The sequence below is a fragment of the Ovis aries genome, chromosome X (assembly GCF_016772045.2).
Source record: "Ovis aries strain OAR_USU_Benz2616 breed Rambouillet chromosome X, ARS-UI_Ramb_v3.0, whole genome shotgun sequence".
NCBI classification, from domain to species: domain Eukaryota; kingdom Metazoa; phylum Chordata; class Mammalia; order Artiodactyla; family Bovidae; genus Ovis; species Ovis aries.
Window position 1 is genome coordinate 107,827,044 of NC_056080.1, and position 22,315 is coordinate 107,849,358.

The window sequence follows — 22,315 nt, forward strand, 5'->3', positions numbered from 1 at the left end:
CTTGTTCAGACACCATCCTGAAGCAGAACTGTTGACTTAGTGTGCTCTCTGTGGACAGAAACTGGCCTGCAACTGGTTTTCAAGTCCAACCACCAGTTAAGAGCTCTTTCCTTCACATAGAAAGAGGTCTTTGCTCAGGAATTTCTTAAGGGGTAAAAAACATCCTAAGGAATGAATTGAGAAAATCGAACCTAAACTCTATGTAAAAATTTTGAGAACAATATATGTGTGCCAGTTGCTCAGTCGTGTCCAACTCTTTGCGACCCCATGGACTGAAGCCCACCAGGCTCCTCTGTCCATGGACTTCTCCAGGCAAGAATATTGGAGTGAGTTGCCATTTCTTTCTCCAGGGAATCTTCCTGAGCCAGGGATCAGACTCAGGTCTCCTGAATTGCAGGCAGATTCTTTACCATCTGAGCCACCAGGGAAAAATAAAATCTAAAGAATACTGCATTTAATGCAAAGACAAACTTGTGAACTACCTCTAATTCCTTGTCTCCCTTAGCAGCATTGGCAAAGGGAAGTGAATTCATTACTATGACAACACAAGTATTCTAGGAACTAACGTATCCGGTTACCTGAAAAAGCTGAACTTGGATTTCCTCCAAATCATGATCAATCCAGGTCATTGCCAGATCACTTAAAAGAGGCCTGGGACCTTCTACTCATCCAACTTCTACTGTTTCTATTCATTGTCAATAGGGAAATAGCCTTATTAGGGAAATAACTCTGCTATGGTGACATTGCACATAACCGCATAGGCAAAGGCTTACACTATCTGAGCTTTGGCAGAATGCCTTTTATCCTCCTGGAACACAGGAGGACAGGAGGCCTGTAAGGAGCTCCTACAAGGCCATCTCCCACTGGCCTCCCTACCCACCCTGGGAGGCTGTCATGAGATTGCTTCTCATGCCACCCTGGTTCTGATGATGTGTGGAGCTTTCTGTCTTACACCTTCATAACGTATCTACAAGAACATAAAACCCCTAATGACACCTCAGCTCCTCAGGACAACTTGTTCTAGTGTTGTCTGTTTTAGTGTGGAGGAAAGGATCACAGAGAACTGGCACCTTAGGCTTATTCTTCTTTTTGCTATCTACTTAAGGAGTAAAATGTCTAAATCTAGAAATGACTCGCTGGAGCTTATCGGCAAATAAATCTGGCCTTGGTCTTGGCTTGTCTCTTGTGTGAACTTGACAAGTCTTGAGCCATTGCACACAATTAAGCTGTGACTGCACCAAAAGTATGTGGACTGAGGCCACAGCTGATTCCATTGATAAGATCTGAGTCCTCCTACTTGCTGGAGGCTCTTGCTGTTTCTAACACTGTGTGCGTGTTTAGTTGTGTCCGACTTTGCAACCTCATGGACTATAGCCTGCCAGGCTCCTCTGTCCATGGAATTCACCAGGCAAGAATATTGAGTGGGTTGCCATGCCCTCCTCCAGGAGAACTTCCCGACTCCAGGGATCAGACCCTCATCTCCTGTGTCTCCTGCATTGGCAGGCAGATTCTTTACCTCTGAGCCACCTGGAAAGCCCAAAATTTGACACTCCTCCCCGTTAGGGAATCAAACCCCAGTTTCCCACATGACAGATGGGGATACTCACCACTATACTAATGAGGAATGGGGCTACAAATCAGTCCCCTTCTGTACACCTCAGCTAAGATGGCCTTCGAGACACAATAACATCTCCAGCACTTTTTTTCCTATTTTTAAAAATTGAGATATAATTTACATAAAATTATAGATTTTTTTTAATGAAGGGTTTTTATTTTTATTTACTTCTTTTTTAATAGTTATTTATTTGGCTGGGTTGGATCTTAGTTGCATCATTTGGGATCTTTCCTTGCTGCACAAGGACTCTCTAGGTGTGGCACTCAGGTTTAGTTACTCCAAGGCATGTGGGATCTTAGTTGCCCCACCAGGGATAGAACCCACGTCCTCTGCACTTGCAAGGCATCTTAACCACTGGACCACCAGGAAAGTCCCATAATATACATTTCAAGTGTATTTCTTGATGAGTTTTTGACAAATATATATACCCACATAAGAATCTCTGCTGTCAAGATATAGAACATTTTTATCACCTCAAAAAATCCCCACTGAAACTTGCAAATAGTAGATAAATAAGTCCTAGTGATCTAATCCACAGCATAGTGATTATAGTCATCAATACTGTATTATAAACTGTGAAGTTGCTATGAGACTAGATTTTAATTGTTTTCACAACAAGAAAGAAATAATAATTATGTGACATAGAGGTGTTAGCTGCCACTACAGTGGTAATCATATTAAAATATATAAATGTATCAGATGACATATTATACACCTTAAACTTACACATTATATGACAACCATATCTCAAATTTTAAAAGTTCCCACTTGCCCATTTCCAGTTGGTTACCACCACTATCCCCCAAGGGGCAACCACTGGTTTTATTTCCATTTATAAATGCTTCATATATTGGAGTAATGATAATACTCGGTTGGCCAAAAAGTTCATTTGGGTTTTTCATACACATCTGGGGCTTCCCTATTGGCCCAGACAGTAAAGAGTCCACCTGCAGTGCAGAAGACATGAGTTCAATCCCTGGGTTGGGAAGATCCCCTGGAGAAGGAAATGGCTACCCATTCCAGTATTCTTGCCTGGACAATCCCATGGACAGAGGAGCCTGGTGGGCTACAGTCCATGGGGTTGCAAAGAGTCAGACATGACTGAGTGACTAAGCAGGCAATAAAAGCATTTAATAATAAATATTTCATATAAATGGACTTATAATTTATGAACTCTTGTATATGGTTTCTTTTGCTCAACTTTGCGTTTCTGAGATTCTATAGGTTGTTGTCTATATCAGCAATTTCTAATTTTTAATTGCTGAGTAGTATTCCATTGAATGGATGTGCCACAGTTTTTTTATCCATTCACTTGATGATGGACAATTGAGTTGTTTATTAACAAAACCAATACAGTATTGTAAAGTAAAAAAATAAAATTTAAATTAAAAAAAAAACCAAAATGGCTATGATTCTTTGCATATAATTCAACATTGTTTTGAATCCTGAAGAAGTGCCCATATGCAAGCATCTTCTTTTCCTTTTATTAAAGAATACTTCAAACATTCAAACCAATATAGAGAATAGTAAAATAATAAAAAGATGTCTCTGTAACCCTCCATTCATTTTTCCCCTTTTATATAGACTTTATTTTTTAGAGCAGCTGTAGGTTCCCAGAAAAACTGAGCAGAAAGTACAGCATTCTTATATACCCCTTGCCCAATGGATACATAGCTTTGCCTATTATCAATATCTCTCGCCAGGGCAGTACATTTGTTACAACTGATGAACCTACATTGATACAGCATACTCACCCAAAGTCCATAGTTTGCATTAGGATTCACTCCTGGTGTTGTACACTGTATGTGTGTATGTGCTCAGTCACTCAGTCGTGTCCAACTCTTTGCAACCCAATGGACTAGCCCACCAGGCTCCTCTGTCCATGGAATTTTCCAGGCAAGAATACTGGAGCAGGTTGCCATTTCCTGCTCTAGGGGATCTTCCTGACCCAGCGAATGAACCTGCATCTCCTGCATTGGCAGGTGGATTTTTTTTTTTTTTTCACCACTGAGCCACCTGGGAAGCCCTATACATTGTATAGAGTTGAACAAATGTCTAATGACATATACATACGTATATCACTTTGCTCTGTCAACTGAGAGAGCTTAGTAGCAATGAGAATCTAGTAGCAACAAGCACATTTAACACCCAGATCTTGGTTTCTAATACCAATAAAAGCAACGAGGGCTCCATAGAGAAATGACTAATTCTAGAAATGGGCCAAGAAATATACAAGAAGAACCTGGATCATCTTGTAGTGCCAGAAAGTAAGGATATTCTAAAAAACAAAGAAACAAAGAACCTATGCAATGACGATAAAGTGAATGTGAAGTCGCTCGGTTGTGTCCAATTCTTTGGGACCCCATGGACTGTAGCTCACCAGGCTCCTCCTTCCATGGGATTTTCCAGGCAAGAGTACTGGAGTGGGTTGCCATTTCCTTCTCCATAGGATCTTCCTGACCCAGGGATCAAACCCGGCTCTCCCGCATTATAAGCAGACGCTTTACCGTCTGAGCCACCAGGGAAGTCTTTGACCTCTGGCTCTGATGATGCAGTGATGCAATGATGATGAAGGTATATTAAAGGGACACAGGAGTCAGATGAATGAATTCCCTTCAGCCAAATCTAGGACAATTTGAGCAACCAAATAAAGTGGTATTTATCCATCAGTCTATACTGGTATAAATAAATGATTGAATAAATAAATAAATGGAGAAGGACTAAATATCACATGCAGAAGAATTCCAAATAATTTGTGTAGCTATTCCACCCTCACAGAGATAGAACATGACTACCTACTCTTTAGTGTGCGCTAAGCATAATGACAGCCTTCCACAGAGTACAGTATGGAAAGGGTCTCAAACGAGTAACTTTACAGTGAAGTAATCTGAAAAATACTACCTCAGCCAGGTGGTCAAGATCAGCATCAGCAGTGGTAAGTCATGTTGATAACGTGTACCCTTCATATGGCATGATGAGAATAAGACTGTACCTCTATGCCCTTCCTCCTTAAAATACATAACCCCAGTTTAATCATGAGGAAAAATATAAGACAAATCCCAATTGAGGAACATTCTACAACATATCTGAGCAGTACTCCTCAAAACAGTACTGTACCAATACTCCTCAAAAGTAAGAAAAGTTTAGGAAAATATCATAGGTAAGAAGAGTGTAAGGAGACCTGACAACTAAAGGTAATGTGGTAACCTAGATGGGTTCCTGGGAGAGTAAAAGGACATTAGGTAAAAACTAAGGAAATCTGAATGAGATATGTACTTATTTAATAATAATGTATCAGTGTTGACTCATTAATTGTGACAAATGCAGCATCCTACTTACAAGAACTTAATAATGGGGGAAACTGAATGTATACTAGTATGTTACCTCTTTGTATTGTGTTTGCAATTTTTCTTTAAATCTAAAGCAATTCTAAAATAAAATGTTTATTCTTTAAAAATGTTGCAAATCCAGTTGTAGGAACATTTGCAGAACCAATTTGCCTATTGTATAGCACAGGGAATATAGCCGATATTTTATAGTAACTAAATGGAGTATAATCTATAAAAATATTGAATTACAATATTGTACATCTGAAACCAATAAAGTATTGTAAATCAACAATACTTCAATAAAAATAGATAAAAATAAATAAATGAATTCTCTAAAATCTAAAAACAAACAAAAACCAATTTGCCTAGACTCTTCAAAAAAGTCAATGTTATGAAAGGCACAAAAAAGGTAGTGGAACTTTACTAGATTAGAGACTAAAGGAAATGACAACTAAATAAAATGTCTGACATTTGAGTGGATTCTAGATGGAGTTTAAAATAACACTAAAGGACATTATTACAATAATTGGAGAAATTTTAATAGGGATGGTAAACAAGATAATAGTAGGATGACAAGCATTAAAATGCCCTGAATGTGATCAGTATATTGTGGCTATGTAGAAGAATGCCTTTACTTTAGGAAATGCATGCTGAAGTATTTAGAAATTAAGTGCAATTTGCTCTCAAATGACTCAGAAAAAGAGTACTGTATATTTACACACAGATAAAGCAAATGTGGCAACATGCTTACAATTGATAAGGGGTGTGTTCCACTATTCTTGCATCTTAGTATTTTAAAGGTTTCAAAATAAAAAATTAGGAGGGATAATCATGTTGCAAAGAACATTTTTGTACATATCTTCTTGGGCACATGAAACTCTAGGTTATACTTAGAAGTAGACTTTCTGAGTCATAAATATGAGCATCTGTAGCTTTACTAGATTTTGCTTAATTACTCTCCAAAGTGGTTATATCAACTTATACTTCCTTTACATTTCACTACATCTTCACACAACACTGTCAGTTCTCATTTATACCAATCTGATGGGTGTAAGTGTCATATTATTGCTTTTCCCCCAACACTGTTATGAAAAAAAATTAAACACATAGTAAAATTTAAAAAAAAAAATATGCAGTGAATCTGGGTGGTGGCTACATGAGCATTTTGCCCTAGTTGCTTTATCACATGTCTATCCATCCCTCTATCCATAATTCAATCTATCATATTTCATAACATATTTAGAAGAAAATTGAACACATCAGTATACTTCACTCATAAATGTGTCAGCATGCATATCATTAGTGAGAATTCATATTTGCTTCATATTTTAAGGTAAAATTTATTTACAGTGGAATTTTCAAACCAAAATAATATATTCAGTGGTTCTAGCAAATGTATATACACCTGTGTGACCCAAACCTCCATCGAAATATAGAACAGTACCAACACCCCTAGAAAGTTCCCTAATTCCCCTCCAAGTCAATCCCTGGTCCCATTCCCACCAGGTTAACACTCTTCTGTTTTTGTTTTCATGATAGATTAGTTTTTAATCTGTTCCAAATATAATAGGTACTCTTTTGTGGAAAATCTCCTTCAGTCAGCATAATGTTTGTGAGATCCACTCAGGTTGCTATATCTGTCACTAGTTTGTTCCTTTTTATTGCTGAGTAGAATTCCATTGTATGCCACAGCTTGTTCATCCATTTTTCTGGTGATGGACAATTTGTGTTTCCCTGTGTTTGGCTTTATAAATAAGGCTGCTAAGAACATTCTTGCCAAGTCTGCTTGTGGACATATCTTTTCATCTCTCTTGGGTTGTAATCTGCATGTCTCTGATTACTAATGAAACTGAACATATTTTCATATTAAGCATCTTTCATTTTATGTCTTATCTACTTGTATGATTTGTTCATTTTTCTGTTGAGCTGTTTGTCCTTAATTTTTTAATTAATTTTTATTGGAGTATAGTTGCTTTACAATATTGTGTTAGTTTCTGCTGCACAGCAAATTGAATCAGCTACACGCATGCATATATCCCCTCTGTTTTGAACTTTCCTTCCCATTTAGGTCACCATAGAGCATTTAATTTTTTTAAGAAATTCTTTATTTGGATGATAATTTTGTATTTCTTACATGTTGCAAATATCTTGTCTTTCCATTTTGTTTATGGGATATATTCTTGTGCAGAAGTTTTAAATTTTAATATAGCCAAATTTAAAACTTTTTCCTTTACATTTAATACTTTATCCATCTTGTCTATGACACTGATCTTTGGTCTAAGGCACACATTCCCTGGGGCTTCCCAGGTGGCGATAGTGGTAAAGAACTCACCTGCCAATGCGGGACATGTAAGAGATGTGAGTTCGATCAGCAGGTGGGGAAGATCCCCTGCAGAAGGGAATGGCAACCCACTCCAGTATTCTTGCCTGGAGAGTCCCATGGACAGAGGAGCCCAGTGGGCTACAGTCTATGAGGTCACAAGGAGCTGGACATGACTGAAGTGACTTAGTACGCAAGCACGCTCACATTCCCTAGAGATATGTGAAAACTTTAAGATATTTAATATGGATGAGTTTGAAGGAATTGATTTCTAGATATTCAACTTCCATACTTATTCTTTCTTAAAACTGAAATATTTCAGAATGCCTGTATAGTGGCCTCATTCTGGGTCTCTTTTTTCATCTTTCCTTTCACAAAATCCTGTATTCATTTTCCCTAATTCAGAAAACGAAGATCATGGCATCTGGTCCCATCACTTCATGGGAAATAGATGGGGAAACAGTAGAAACAGTGTCAGACTTTATTTTGGGGGGCTCCAAAATCACTGCAGATGGTGACTGCAGCCATGAAATTAAAAGACACTTACTCCTTGGAAGAAAAGTTATGACCAACCTAGATAGTATATCCAAAAGCAGAGACATTACTTTGCCGACTAAGGTCCGCCTAGTCAAGGCTATGGTTTTTCCTGCGGTCATGTATGGATGTGAGAGTTGGACTGTGAAGAAAGCTGAGCGCCGAAGAATTGATGCTTTTGAACTGTGGTGTTGGAGAAGACTCTTAAGAGTCCCTTGGACTACAAGGAGATCCAACCAGTCCATTCTAAAGGAGATCAGCCCTGGGTGTTCTTTTGGAAGGAATGATGCTAAAGCTGAAGATCCAGTACTTTGGCCACCTCATGCGAAGAGCTGACTCATTGGAAAAGACTCTGATGCTGGAAGGGATTGGGGGCAGGAGGAGAAGGGGACGACCAAGGATGAGATGGCTGGATGGCATCACAGACTCGATGGACATGAGTCTGAGTGAATTCTGGGAGATGGTGTTGGACAGGGAGGCCTGGCATGCTGCAATTCATGAGGTTGCAGAGTCGGACACGACTGAGCGACTGAACTGAACTGAACTGAACCTGAATTTAATATTATTCATTGTCCCAAGTAGAAAACCTCTGGTGAGCCAAACAAAGAGGCAAACTAAAACATTTGTTTATATATATATATATATAAAGGGTGTACACACACACATATATATGTGAAATTATAGAACAGTGAAAATAAATTCACAGTGAAAGCAATCAGAACAGTGGCTGCTTCTGGGATGGGAATGAAGATTGACTGCCTCAAACAAACAAACAAAACCACAAGAGCAAATAATATGCATGTTGAAGTATTTAGGAGTAAAGTGTAGGAATGCCTGGAACTTATTAATACTTTGAAACGCATTAAAAACATAAGATGGATTAATGGACTGATAGAGAGCTGGGCAGATGGAAAGACTGCTGTTGTTCAATCACTAAGTCGTGTCTGAGTCTTTGTGACTCCCTGGACTGTAGCATGCCAGGCTACCCTGTCCTTCACTATGTCCTGGAGTTTGCTCAAACTCATGTCTACTGATGGAAAGATAGGTAATAAAGAAAATGTAGCAAAATGCTAATTACAGTATCTAGGTACCAAGAATATGGATTCAGTTCAGTCGCTCAGTCGTGTCTGACTCTTTGCGACCCCGTGAACCACAGCACGCCAGGCCTCCCTGTCCATCACCAACTCCCAGAGTCCACCCAAATCCATGTCCATTGTGTTGATGATGCCATCCAACCATCTCATTCTCTGTCATCCCCTTCTCCTCCTGCCCTCAATCTTTCCCAGCATCAGGGTCTTTTCCAATGAGTCAGCTCTTCGCATGAGGTGGCCAAAGTATTGGAGTTTCAGCTTCAACATCAGTCCTTCCAATGAACACCCAGGACTGATCTTCTTTAGAATGGACTGGTTGGATCTCCTTGCAGTCCAAGGGACTCTCAAGAGTCTTCTCCAATACCACAGTTCAAAAGCATCAATTCTTTGATGTTCAGCTTTCTTTATAGTCCAACACTCACATCCATATATGACCACTGGAAAAACCAAGAATATGGATACTTGTGTACAATTCTATCAACTTCTCTTTCTGTATTTTTATATATTTTATTTTTTGGCTGAGTCATACAGCATGTGGGAACTTTGTTCTCTGGTCAAGGATTGAACCCACACCCCATGCATTGAAAGAGCAGAATCTTAACCACTGGACCACCAGGGAAGTCCCCTCTATTTGCTTTTAAATTTCCATAATAACATATTAGAGGAGAGGAATAACATGTAAAAAACTACTGATGCTCAAGAATTCTCCTCTAATTCTCTTGTGTCTTTCGCTGCTCCTAAGAAGTCCATGAGAACAAAGCAACAAGAGTTTGGGTAAGAAACACTGAAGATGGTAACGCTTTATTTCATCTAGGCAACATCTATCTTAGAATTCAGAAATGAGATAGTTTTTACAAGGAATGCATTAACACATTTTTATTTGAGTTTCAAACAGACTTTTTAAAACAAAATAAGTCTCATTTGACTTTTTTATGAATAGAATTGATGCTAACAATTAGAATATATGGTGGGCATTTTATATAAACTGCATAAACTTAAACCAGCAGCTCCCACAAGTTTTGAAGAAAATAAATTTAAAGCACAAGGTAAAACAGAATCATTTTATTTTGAAATACTATATTAACAAAAATTCATTCAAATTAACAATATTTTCATTTTTCCAACCCTTTCTGAACATATCAGGTTAAATAAGTGTCCTCTAAGCAAAAAAGTAAATAGCTATAGTTATCTAAAAAGTCTTTTTGGTATAGCTACTAGAAATTGAGAAAGTGAATGGCTCTAGTGAAAGAGTAACAAATCTGTTTGCAAATCAGGTGGTTTCCAATCCTTTGCTTCCAACAAATTTGACGGAAAATCTAATTAGGAAGTCAGACAGCAGATCATAAAAAGACATTTCTGATAGATCACTATGTGATTTTGGCAAACAACTCAAGAGTTCAAATAATCAAATTATATTGCTATTACAATACTATTAATACTTATATTCCTATATTCTTATATGTTTGAGCAAGTTTCTCAGTGTATCTATCTATAAAAATAAAAACATTTTGGTTGCCATTTCCTTCTCCAGGGGATCTTCTCAACCCAGGGATTGAACCTGGGTCTCCCACATTGCAGGAAGATGCTTTACCATCTGAGCCACCAGGGAAGTAAAAATAAAAACAAATAGAATTGAAACTGAATTCTCATTCTAGCAAGAAGTAGTATTCATCCATACATACATGAGAGGAAAAAATCCAGCTCATTCAAGAGTACATTTTCAAATTGGGCTTTTTATGTAATAATGGTTGTGAGTGAAAGTCACTCAGTCGTATCCAACTCTTTGCAACCCCATCGACTATACAGTCCATGGAATTCTCCAGGCCAGGATACTGGAGTGGGTAGCCACTCCCTTCTCCAGGGCATCTTCCTTTAACTCAGGGATCAAACCCAGGTCTCCCACATTGCATGTGGATTCTTTACCAGCTGAGCCACAAGGAAAGCCCTAATAATAATGGTTACAATAACTCAATCCAGAGAATCGTTTTTTTTTTTTAATATTACTTTTTTGGGGGCCACATGGCATGGCTTGCAGGATTGTAGTTCCGTGACCAGGGATTGATCAAACTCATTCTGTTGCAGTGGAAGCCAGGAATCTTAATCATTAGACCACTAGGGAAGTCCCTCACAGAAGTTTCTAATAGTTAAAAATTTATAGGACATAGCCTAAAATTTTATTTTATATATACATTTTTTTTGCTGCAAAGAAATAAGGTGATCAGAAGAAGACTAGTAAGCAAAAAATATATTACATTAAGATAAAAGTCTATGAGAAAAGTGGAATGGAAAAATGAAGTGAAGACAAAAATAGATATAAATTTTCTGACTGTTAGTGAAGAGCTTATTCCTTTAATTTTCAAATGGGTGACAATGAGTATCAAATAACCATAGTATTTAGATTTCATCCAAAATAACCACAGATTTGTTTTTTAATGCCAATTTTTAGAATACATTGGAAATTATATCCTGTGTAATTATTTTAACTTTATAATGAAAACATTTTTATGTCACCATTAAACACATGAAAGAAGATGCATAATTTTTCAAAATTCTTTTAGAGATATGAGAGCAAAAAAACACAAAAATCTTTAGTCTAAAAAATCTTTTTCTACCCTATGGTGCACTTATAATCTCTTAACTTTTCTATAAAAATGTAAAAGATTTGCTTGTTATATTTATATCTCTAATCAATTTGGAATTGACTTTTTTGTAGAATGTCAAGTAGAGAAATATATTTTTCCCAAAAACAAAGTCCAGATAGACACAGCATCATTTCTTGACTGGTCAATTTATTCTTTGCTCACTTATTTGTAATGCAACCTTGGTCGTATATCAAGTTTCCATACAGAAACATGTGGGTCTATTTCAGCCATTCCTTTCTATTTCATTGGATTCTTTGCCTCTGTGTGAACCACATCACATTGTCTATATCACTATAGCTTTTACAATAAGTCTTGATATCTAGAAGGGCAAGTCCCCACAAGTTTTTCTTCTTCCTCAAAAGTGTCTTGGCTATCCTTTACTGTTTGATTTTCCATATGAGTTTTAGAATTAGTTTGCCAAATTCCATTAAAATTTCTGTTGGAGTTTTTATTGGGAAATGCACAGGATCTAAATTTAGATTCATTGGGGAAAATTATCTTCATGATACTGAATTTTCCAATCCATGAATATTGTGGTGGCAAAGACAGCTAGTTGTCTGCCCAAAATTCATTCTCTTTTCCTTCCTAACAGAACTCTGATTTATTTTGGGTGGAAATGTACCCAGATAAAAGAACACATGTTTCATTCTCCCTTGCAGCTAGGAATAGTCAAAGAGGTGTAAGTGCAAGTCCCATAAGGTTTCTGGGAAGGGCCTTTAAAGATGGGGAGACATGACTCAAACTCAGCTTCTGCCTCCTTCCTCTCACAAATATCCCGTTTTCACAACTCTTGAAATCATGCCATTACACTCCATTCACAGCACCACTGCCTCTGCTGGGACCTTCCTCATTTCCTGATTACTGCATTCACTCACCGCCTAAGTCATCTCACCACCACTTCCCTCTACCCCATCGATCCTCTACTTTACTATACCAGGGTGATTTTTCTAAAACCCATTTCTCATTTCACTACCCTACGTAAAACTTTCTTGATGGTTCTCTTGCCTCCAGTAGTTGCTCTAAAACCTGGCTGGAAAGCAGATTTGGAAAGCACCAAAATCAACTGGAGAGCAGGGGGAAGCTTTACATCCTTCCCAAACATAGTCTGGGGCTTCCCTGGTGGCTCAGTGGTAAAGAATCCACCTGCCAAGCAGAAGACATGGGTTCAATCCCTGGGTTGGAAAGATCCTCTGAGGGAGGAAATGGCAACCATTCCAGTATTCTTGCCTGGGAAATCCCACGTACAGGGGAGCCTGCAGGCTACAGTCCATGGGGTCACAAAGAGTTGGACATGACTTAGCAACTTAACACACCCACACACACAAACATAGCCCACAGTCACTGACTATGAATCACAGGAGGGAGTGTCCCTCAGTAGTTTCAAAAAGCTCTTCAGGTGATTCCAATGCATCACCCTGTTTGGGAACCACTGACTTATATGATAGAAGCCAAACTATTCAATGTGCTGCAAGGTGTGACACCCCAAAATTCATATGTTGTAGCCCTAACCCCCCAGTACTCAGAATGTGGCTATATTTGGAGATAGGGTCTTTGAAGAGGTAATTAAGTTAAAAGGAGGTGGTTAGGGTGGGCCCAAATAAAATATGACTTAAATTTTTATAAGAGGAGAGTAGGATACAGACACACCAAGAGGGAAGACCATGTGGAGATACAGGGAGAAGAAGGCCATCTGCAAGCCAAGAGGAGAAATTTCAGAAGAAACTGAACCTGCCAACATCTTCATCTCAGACTTCCAGCCTCCAGTACTGTGAGAAAGTGCATTTCTAGTGTGTAGGCCACCCAGTCTGTGCTATTTTGCTATGGCATCCTGAGCAGACAAAAACACAAGGGTTTAATTCTGGCCCTGGCTACCTCTCTAGAGCCTCACTCTGTCAGGCTCCATCATCCCATCCATCATCACCTACCCAACACCTCCACCACTTACTAGTTTTGAGACCTTGGGCAACCTAACCTGTCTGTAACCACTTTTCTTATCTGTGAAATGATCATTTATGTAAATGTATTTAACACAATGTGAACGTATAAAAGGCTTCCCAGTTGGTACAGTGGTAAAAACTCCTCTTGCCAATGCAGGAAACGCAAGAGACGTGGGTTTGATCTCTGGGTCAAGAAGATCCCCTGGGGAAGGCTACCCATTCCAGTATTCTTGCCTGGGAAATCCCATGGACAGAGGAGCCTGGTAGACTACTGTCTGTGGGGTCGCAAAGAGTTGGGCATGACTGAGAGGCCATACTCATATGAGTATGAGTATGTATGAATATAAAATATTCAATAGTTAGTGGCTACATTCTAGCCCAAAAGAATCTAGCCATTCTCTAAATGGATGCTGTCTGGTTTTGCTTCTGTAACTTAGCACATGCAGACACGTCTGTTTAGAATGCCTTTCTCTCACTGCTTCATCTAGCTGTCTCCTGGCTGTCCTTTGAAACTGAATTCCTGGTGCAGCCAGCTCTTCCCCATGTCCAGAGCCCCACTCTGGGCTCCCACAACACCCTGCGCTTGCCTCTACTAAGTGAGAAGCCACTGCAGGGTCTCAAGGTGCAGGACCGACCTGGCCTGGCTAATTAACTTCTATATACCAGGTACCATTCTAGGTTCTCAGTCAAAACGAGAATAAAAAGAACTCTTAGCTTATAGGGTTACTGAGAGGATTATAAGAGATAAAGTGTGCCAAGGACTTAAGACAGTGCCTGACATATGGCAAACACTCAGCGAATGCTATTATTATCTATCTATATTCAGTACACTACCTCACATCCACTGACGTCTTTGGCCTCTTGCTCAGTCTTCCACTCTAAACACAAATCCCACAACTGCCCTGGTGATGACCCCTCCAAGAGGCTAGCCTCTCTCCTGGACCTCAACTCCAGTAGCTTTCAACTTTCACCTCTACCCTACTCCAGGTGTACTGTGACAACGTCCTGACCTTGACTTTGTTGTTAGATTTTTGCAGGCTGAATATTAGATAAACATATGAATAGATTCATATATAGAAAGCTCAGGTAGAATTTTCCATTAGCTTAAGACTGTGCTCTTGTTTCAAATGAACAAGCCTCTTCTCTATGACTGAGTCCCCAGCAGATGAAGGCAGAGAAGGGAAAGGGAAGGCTGGTTGGAGATGCTCGTTTTGCCAGCACAAGATGAGGGCAAATTACCTTTATGACTGTTCAAAGAGAGGAAATTACAGTCCCAGTCTTAGTGGAAACAAGGAGCGGACAAGAAGTTAGTGATCAAGAAACCGGAGCAAAAGTCAGGAGACGAGAGGCAGTTACACTTAATAGATACTGTCCAACATGAATGACCTTCACAAAAGCTTTTTTCTGAGGATGAGTCAAGAGTAATCCTATGCGGGTATGTTGCAGAGAAGAACCAATTCTGACTCTATGCTGGAACTGTTTCTTTGACTTTCTTTCATTGCTCCTATTACTACAATCATACATAATGGCCTGCCACAAAGGACCCTGCCCCTCTGCCTGACTGTTAAAGTGTCTTTGTTCAGCTCATAGAGAGATAACCTGGCCTTGCACATTTGTGAGTGGCTGCAAGAAAGAAGAGATTAACACATCTCTTCCAAAAGCTGGCCCTTCCTGGAGATGTTTTGCAAGACTGAAGACCCTTTTTACTTGACTTCCCCACTGCCTCTCCCCCTCTATTCTGCCTTTTGACTTTAGTTCCTCATTGTTTTTCTCTCTCTCTCTTGCTCTATGAAAGAACCTGGCATCTAGACCCCGACAAGATGGTTACTTTGAGACATTGGCCTGCCATGTCAGCCGGCTTTCCAAATAAACTCGTATTCCTTACCTCAGCACCTCATCTCTCAGATTCATTGGCCTGTCGTGTGGTGAGCAGAGAGAGTTTGGACTTGCTAACAGTTATACACTCCTTCCTGCCAGAAACAGCTACATAAAATTGATGGCTCCAAGGGCAAGGCTCACCCCACCTCCTTTCACTCAAGGTAATTCTCTTCTGTATCTATTTTATTTATTTGGACAATCACTTATAACTTCATTTGCAAAAAGTATTCTAGTGCTAAAGGCTTTCCCTGGTGGCTCAGTGGTAAAGAATCTGACTGTCAATGAAGGAGATGTAGGTTTGATTCCAGGGTTGGGAAGATCCCCTGGAGAAGGAACTGGCAACCCACTCCAGTATTCTTGCCTGCAAGATCCCATGGACAAAGGAGTCTGGGGTGCTAGAGTCCACGGGGTGCAAAGAGTTGAACATGACTGACAGCACACATGGCACACACATTCTAGTGCTAAACCTTTGCTGTTTCCCTCAGTAGATAACTGCATAGTTTACTTTCCACAGAAGCCAGCTGTCATTGAGGTATGGTGATCACTCTCAACATTCCTCTCACCTTATCTACATCTCAAGACTTGAGTCTCTTAGTACGTATCCTTTTTCCTCCTCAAGGCTAATGCCATTACTCATGGTTGATCCCATATCTTTCTCATTTCCTCTGAGTCTTTGTGCCATCAAATTTCCTCTTTCCTATTAGGTTGCTGCTGCTGCTGCTGCTGCCAAGTCGCTTCAGTCATGTCCGACTCTGTGCGACCCCATAGATGGCAGCTCACCAGGCTCCCCTGTCCCTGGGATTCTCCAGGCAAGAACACTGGCGTGGGTTGCCATTTCCTTCTCCAATGCATGATTAAACCATATTAAATTGCTGTTTGGGACATTTACCAATAGTGGAATATTGGCAATTTCATATGGTTCAGACTAATATAGCTTTGTTCTTTCCTTCTCTAAATTTTCCTTCTCCTCCACCAAAAACAATAACAACAACAACAAAAATCCTTGGACAGGTTAGAGTAACCTCTCCATGGATTATGGTTTTTCTAACTTCACACCTCTATGTGTCCCTAAATAGAAAACCTAGATTATCATACCCCAGATATATCTGCCTTTGGTGTTCACATCTCCCAACTGACAATGCACCCAAGTATTTACCAAGGGTCTGGCATGTTTATGAAATTTTTGTTCTCTCATTCCACAAATATTTTCTGAATATCTACACTGTTGCAGACACTATTCTAAGCACTTGGAAAATCAGTGAACAAAACAAAGATCTTTGTTCTGTTAGAGCCTATATTCTAGCAGGTGTGGGAGGAAGGGAACATGCAATAAACATAATCAGTAAGATAACCAAATAGCATCTTAGAAAGTGAAAGATGCCAGAGGTAAAAAGACAAAAGAGAGAAGGGAAGGGAGATGGGGAGTACTAAGTGGAAAAGTTATAATTTATTTGTTAAAGTATAGTTGATTTAGAATATTGTTAAAGTGTACAGCATAGTAATTCATTGTTTTGTTTTTTACAAATTATATTCCATTATGGGTTATAAGATTACTCAAAAGCTTCCTGTGCCATATAGTAAATTCTTGTTGCGTACCTGTTTTATGTATAGTAATTTATATCTATTAATCCCATGCCCCTAATTTGTCCCTTCTCCCCTTTGGTAACCATAAATTTGTAAGTCCATTTCTGTTTTGTATATAGATTCATTTGCATTATCTTCTAGATTCCATGTATAAGTCATATCATATAGCATTTGTCTGGCTTACTTCACTTAGTATGATCATCTCTAGGTCCATCCATGTTACTGCAAATGGCAATATTTCATTCTTTTATTCCATTATATGTATACCACATCTTCTTAATCTAATCATCTGTTGATGGACACTTGGGTTGCTTCCATGTCCTGGTTATTGTAAATAATGCTTCTATAAACATAGGGGTGCATGTATCTTTTCAAATTAGTGTTTTTGTTTTCTCTGGATATTATCTCCAGGAGTGGAATTGCTGAATTATGCAGTAGTTGTATTTTTAGGTTTATTTTATTTCTTTTTGCCATGCCACATGGCTTGCGGGATTTAATTCCCTGACCAGGAATTGAACCCAGGCCACTGCAGTGAAAGTACTATGTACTAACCACTGGACCACCAGAGAGTTTCCTATTTTTAGTTTTTTAAGTAGACTCCATACTATTTTCCATAGTGGCTGCACCAATTTACATTCCCAACAATGTGTGAGGGTTCTCTTTTCTCTACATCCTCTCCAACATTTGTTATTTGTAGACTTTTTGACCATAAACACCCTGACCAGTGTGAGGTGTTAACTCATTGTGGTTTTGATTTGAACTTCTCTAATAACAAGTGATGTTGAGCATCTTTTCAAGTGCTTGCTAGCCATCTGTATGTCAAAACATTGTAATTTTTAATGTGGTGGCTATAGTAGGTCTTACTGAGAAAGTGACTACTAAGTGAAGACTTTAACGGAATGAAGGACAGCCATGGAGATAGCAGGGGGAAGTGTTTCAGGTAGAGTAAAGAGCAAGTGCAATGATCCTGAGGCAGGAAAGCTAATGGGGCAAGAGAATAGAGTAGTAGGATATGAGGACATAAAGGTAAGAGGGATCCTAATTGTGTAGGGCTTTTGTATTTGTTATACTGTTGTTGTTCAGTCACTCAGTCATGTCTGACTCTTTGTGACCCCGTGGACTGCAGCACACCAGGCTTCCCTGTCCTTCACTACCTCCAGGAGTTTGCTCAAACTCATGTCCATAGAGTTGGTGATGCCATCCAACCATCTCATCCTCTGTCCCCCCTTCTCCTCTTGCCCTCAGTCTTTCCCAGCATCAGAGTCTTTTCCAACGAGTTGGCTCTTCACATCACGTGACCAAATTATTTGCGCTTCAGCTTCAGCATCAGTCCTTCCAATGAGTATTCAGGGTTGATTTCCTTTAGGATTGACTGGTTTGATCTCCTTGCTGTCCAAGGGACTCTCAAGAGTCTTTTCAGCACCACAGGTCAAAAGCATCAAACTGCCTAGAAACAAATTGTCCTAAAATTTTGTTTTTTAAAACAAAACACAGGAATTCAAGAGTGGCATGGCTGGCAGGTTCTGGCTCTGAGGTTTTGTCGTGTAGAATCCTCTTCCAAGGTGGCTTATTCACATGGTGGATTGGGAAGTTGGTACTTGTTTGGGGTTCGAAAGGAGGAGATGAGAAGGGGAGGACTCAGTCTTTTGCCACATGGGTCTCTCTAAATGCTGTTTGAGAATCCTTATGACATGGCAGCTGGCTTCCTCCAGAGCAACCAATCCAAGAGAGAGCAAGGCAGAAATCACAGTGCCCCTTATGACCTAGCCTTTATGATACACTGTCACTCCCACTGTATTCTATCAGTTACACAGATCAGCCCTAGTTCATTGTAGATGAGACTGCCCAAGCATGTGAAGGGCAAGAGGTAAAGATTCAGTTCAGTTCAGTCACTCAGTCATGTCCGACTCTTTGCGACCCCATGAACCGCAGCACGCCAGGCCTCCCTGTACATCACCAACTCTCAGAGATCACTCAAACTCATGTCCATCGATTCGGTGATGCCATCCAGCCATATCATCCTCTGTTGTCCCCTTCTCCTCCTGCCCCCAATCCCTCCCAGCATCAGAGTCTTTTCCAATGAGTCAACTCTTCACATGAGGTGGCCAAAGTATTGGAGTTTCAGCTTTAGCATCAGTCCTTCCAAAGAACATCCAGGACTGATCTCCTTTAGAATGGACTGGTTGAATCTCTTTGCAGTCCAAGGGACTCTCAGGAGTCTTCTCCAACACCACAGTTCAAAAGCATCAATTCTTCGGTGCTCAGCTTTCTTCACAGTCCAACTCTCACATCCATATATGACCACTGGAAAAATCATAGCCTTGACTAGTTGGACCTTTGTTGGCAAAGTAATATCTCTGCTTTTGAATATGCTGTCTAGGTTGGTCATAACTTTTCTTCCAAGGAGTAAGCATCTTTTAATTTCCTGGCTGCAATCACCATCTACAGTGATTTTGGAGCTCCCCAAAATAAAGTCTGCCACTGTTTTCACTGTTTTCCCATCTATTTCCCAAGAAGTGAATAGACCAGATGCCATGATCTTAGTGTTCTGAATGTTGAGCTTTGAGCTAACTTTTTCACTCTCCTCTTTCACTTTCATCAAGAGGCTTTTTAGTTCCTCTTCACTTTCTGCCATAAGGGTGGTGTCAACTGCATATCTGAGGTTATTGCTATTTCTCCTGGTAATCTTGATTCCAGCTTGTGCTTCTTCTAGCCCAGGGTTTCTCATGATGTACTCTCCATATAAGTTAAATAAGCAGGGTGACAATATACAGCCTTGACGTACTCCTTTTCCTATTTGGAACCAGTCTGTTGTTCCATGTCCTCGATTACTGGATATCATCTTAGTGGCTGGTTACCACAGCCTTTGTAGGCCATTATAAATCTGTGGTTTTTACTTTGCATGAAACAGGGAACCATTAGAGGGATGTGAGCAGAAAAATGACAATAATCTGACTTCTCAGGATGATACTTTCAAGAAAGATAAAAGGATCATTTGAGGATGCATGTGATACTTAATGATCTTCCCCTTGACATGAAACATTTTCATTCAGAACTTCTCAACTTACTACACTAACCTGTAAGGGAGCCCATGTTTGTGAAACATGATTCATCTGAGAGTCTAATTCATCTGTCTGTTCCTACAGCATATTTGTTGGTCCCTAACAGAAGCAGAAGATATTAAAAAGAGGTAGCAAGAATACACAGAAAAACTATACCAAAAAAAGATCTTAATGGCCCAGATAACCACGATGATGTGATCACTCCCCTAGAGCCAGACAACCTGGAGTGCAAAGTCAAGTGGACCTTAGGAAGCATCACTACAAACAAAGCTAGTGGAGGTGATGGAATTCCAGCTGAGCTATTTCAAATCCTAAAAGATGATGCTGTGAAAGTGCTGTACTTCATATGCCAGCAAATTTGGAAAACTCAGCAGTGGCCACAGGACTGGAAAAGGTCACTTTTTCTTTCCATTCCTGAAGAAAAGTGATGTCAAAGAATGGTCATACTACCACAAAATTGCACTCATCTCACTCATCTCATGCTAGCAAAGTAATGCTCAAAATTCTCCAAGCCAGGCTTCAACAGTACATGAACTGAGAACTTCAGATGTTCAAGCTGGATTTAGAAAAGGCAGAGGAACCAGAGATCAAATTGCCCAAATCCACTGGATCATAGAAAAGTAAGAAAATTTCAGAAGTAGATGTTTATCTACTTCTGATTCATTGACTACACCAAAGCCTTTGACTGTGTGGATCACAACAAACTGTGGAAAATTCTGAAAGAGATGGGAATACCAGACCACTTGACCTGCCTCTTGAGAAATCTGTATGCAGGTCAAGAAGCAACAGTTAGAACCAGACATGAAACAACAGACTGGTTTCAAATTGGGAAAGGAGTATGTCAAGGCTGTATATTGTCACCTTGCTTATTTAACTTATATGCAGAGTACATCATGTGAAATGCCCGACTGGATGAGGCACAAGCTGGAATCAAGTTTGCTGGGAGAAATATCAGTAACCTCAGATATGCAGATGAATCCACCTTTGTGGCAGAAAGCGAAGAGTAACTAAACAGCCTCTTGATGAAGGTGAAAGAGGAAATGAAAAAGCTGGCTTAAAACTCAACTTTCATGGTCCCATCACTTCATGGCAAATAGATGAGGAAACAATGGAAACAGTGGCAGACTTTATTTTCTTGGGCTCCAAAATCACTGCAGATGGTGACTGCAGCCATGAAATTAAAAGACACTTGCTCCTTGAAAGAAAAGTTATGACAAACCTAGACAGCATATTAAAAAGCAGAGACATTACTTTGCCAACAAAGGTCCATCTAGTCAAAGCTATGGTTTTTCCAGTAGTAACGTGTGGATGTGAGAGTTGGACCATAAAGAAAGCTGAGCACTGAAGAATTGATGCTTTTGAACTGTGGTGTTGGAGAAGACTCCTGAGAGTCCCTTGGACTGCAAGGAGATCCAACCAGTCCATACTAAAGGAAATCAGTCCTGAATATTCATTGCAAGGACTGATGCTGAAGCTGAAACTGAAGCTCAGTACTTTGTCCACCTGATGTGAAGAACTGACTCATTGGAAAAGTCCTTGATACGGGGAAAAAGTGAAAGCAGGAAGAGAAGAGGATGATAGAGAATGATATGGTTGGATGGCATCATCAACTCAATGGACATGAGTTTGAGCAAGCTCCTGGAGTTGGTGATGGACAGGGAAGCTTGACGTGCTGCAGTCCATGGGGTCGCAAAGAGTTGGATACGACTGAGCGACTGAACTGAACGACATATTTGCAATAAGTCTAGGCTATGATCAGGAATTTATGTGCATAGATTTCTTTTGTTTTTTTTCATCCTTCGGCTTTCCTTCTTCCTTGTTCATTTTCCCTTCATCTCCCAATCCCTTTCTCACTCCCATTGAGACCATTTACCTCAGACTGGGACTTGAACCCATATGCTGGTATTTAAACCCAGCCAAAACCCAAGGAACCTTGTTTCAGGACCTAATGAAACTCAGGTTCTTGATGTCTCATCGCAGAAAGAATTCCGTGCGAGATACAAGTAATAGGTAAGAAGCCGATTTATTCAGATTCAGAGAGAAGCACACTCCACAGGCAGAGTTTGGGCCATTGCAGATAGGGAGTGCAGCCACAAAATGTGTCTTGGTTAGTTTTTATGGGCTGGGTATGTTAATGAGTGGGAAGATTATTCCAGCTATTTTGGGGAAGGGGAAGAGATTTCTAGGAATTGGGCCACGGCCCACTTCTTGGTCTCATGGAATTGTCATGGCACCTCTGGGTGTGTCATTTAGTTTGCTGATTGAGGATCAGTCTAGTTGAACTCAACAGTTCTGCCATCTTAGACCCATTTGATTCTAATCA

At 39.8% G+C, this 22,315-nt stretch overlaps 1 protein-coding gene across 2 annotated transcripts in view; it reads left to right on the top strand.

Moving 5' to 3' along the window:
* Positions 1–22,315, top strand: part of XIAP (X-linked inhibitor of apoptosis) — an 80,638-nt gene that overhangs the window by 19,708 nt on the left and 38,615 nt on the right. The gene's annotated exons all lie outside the window — the stretch shown is intronic.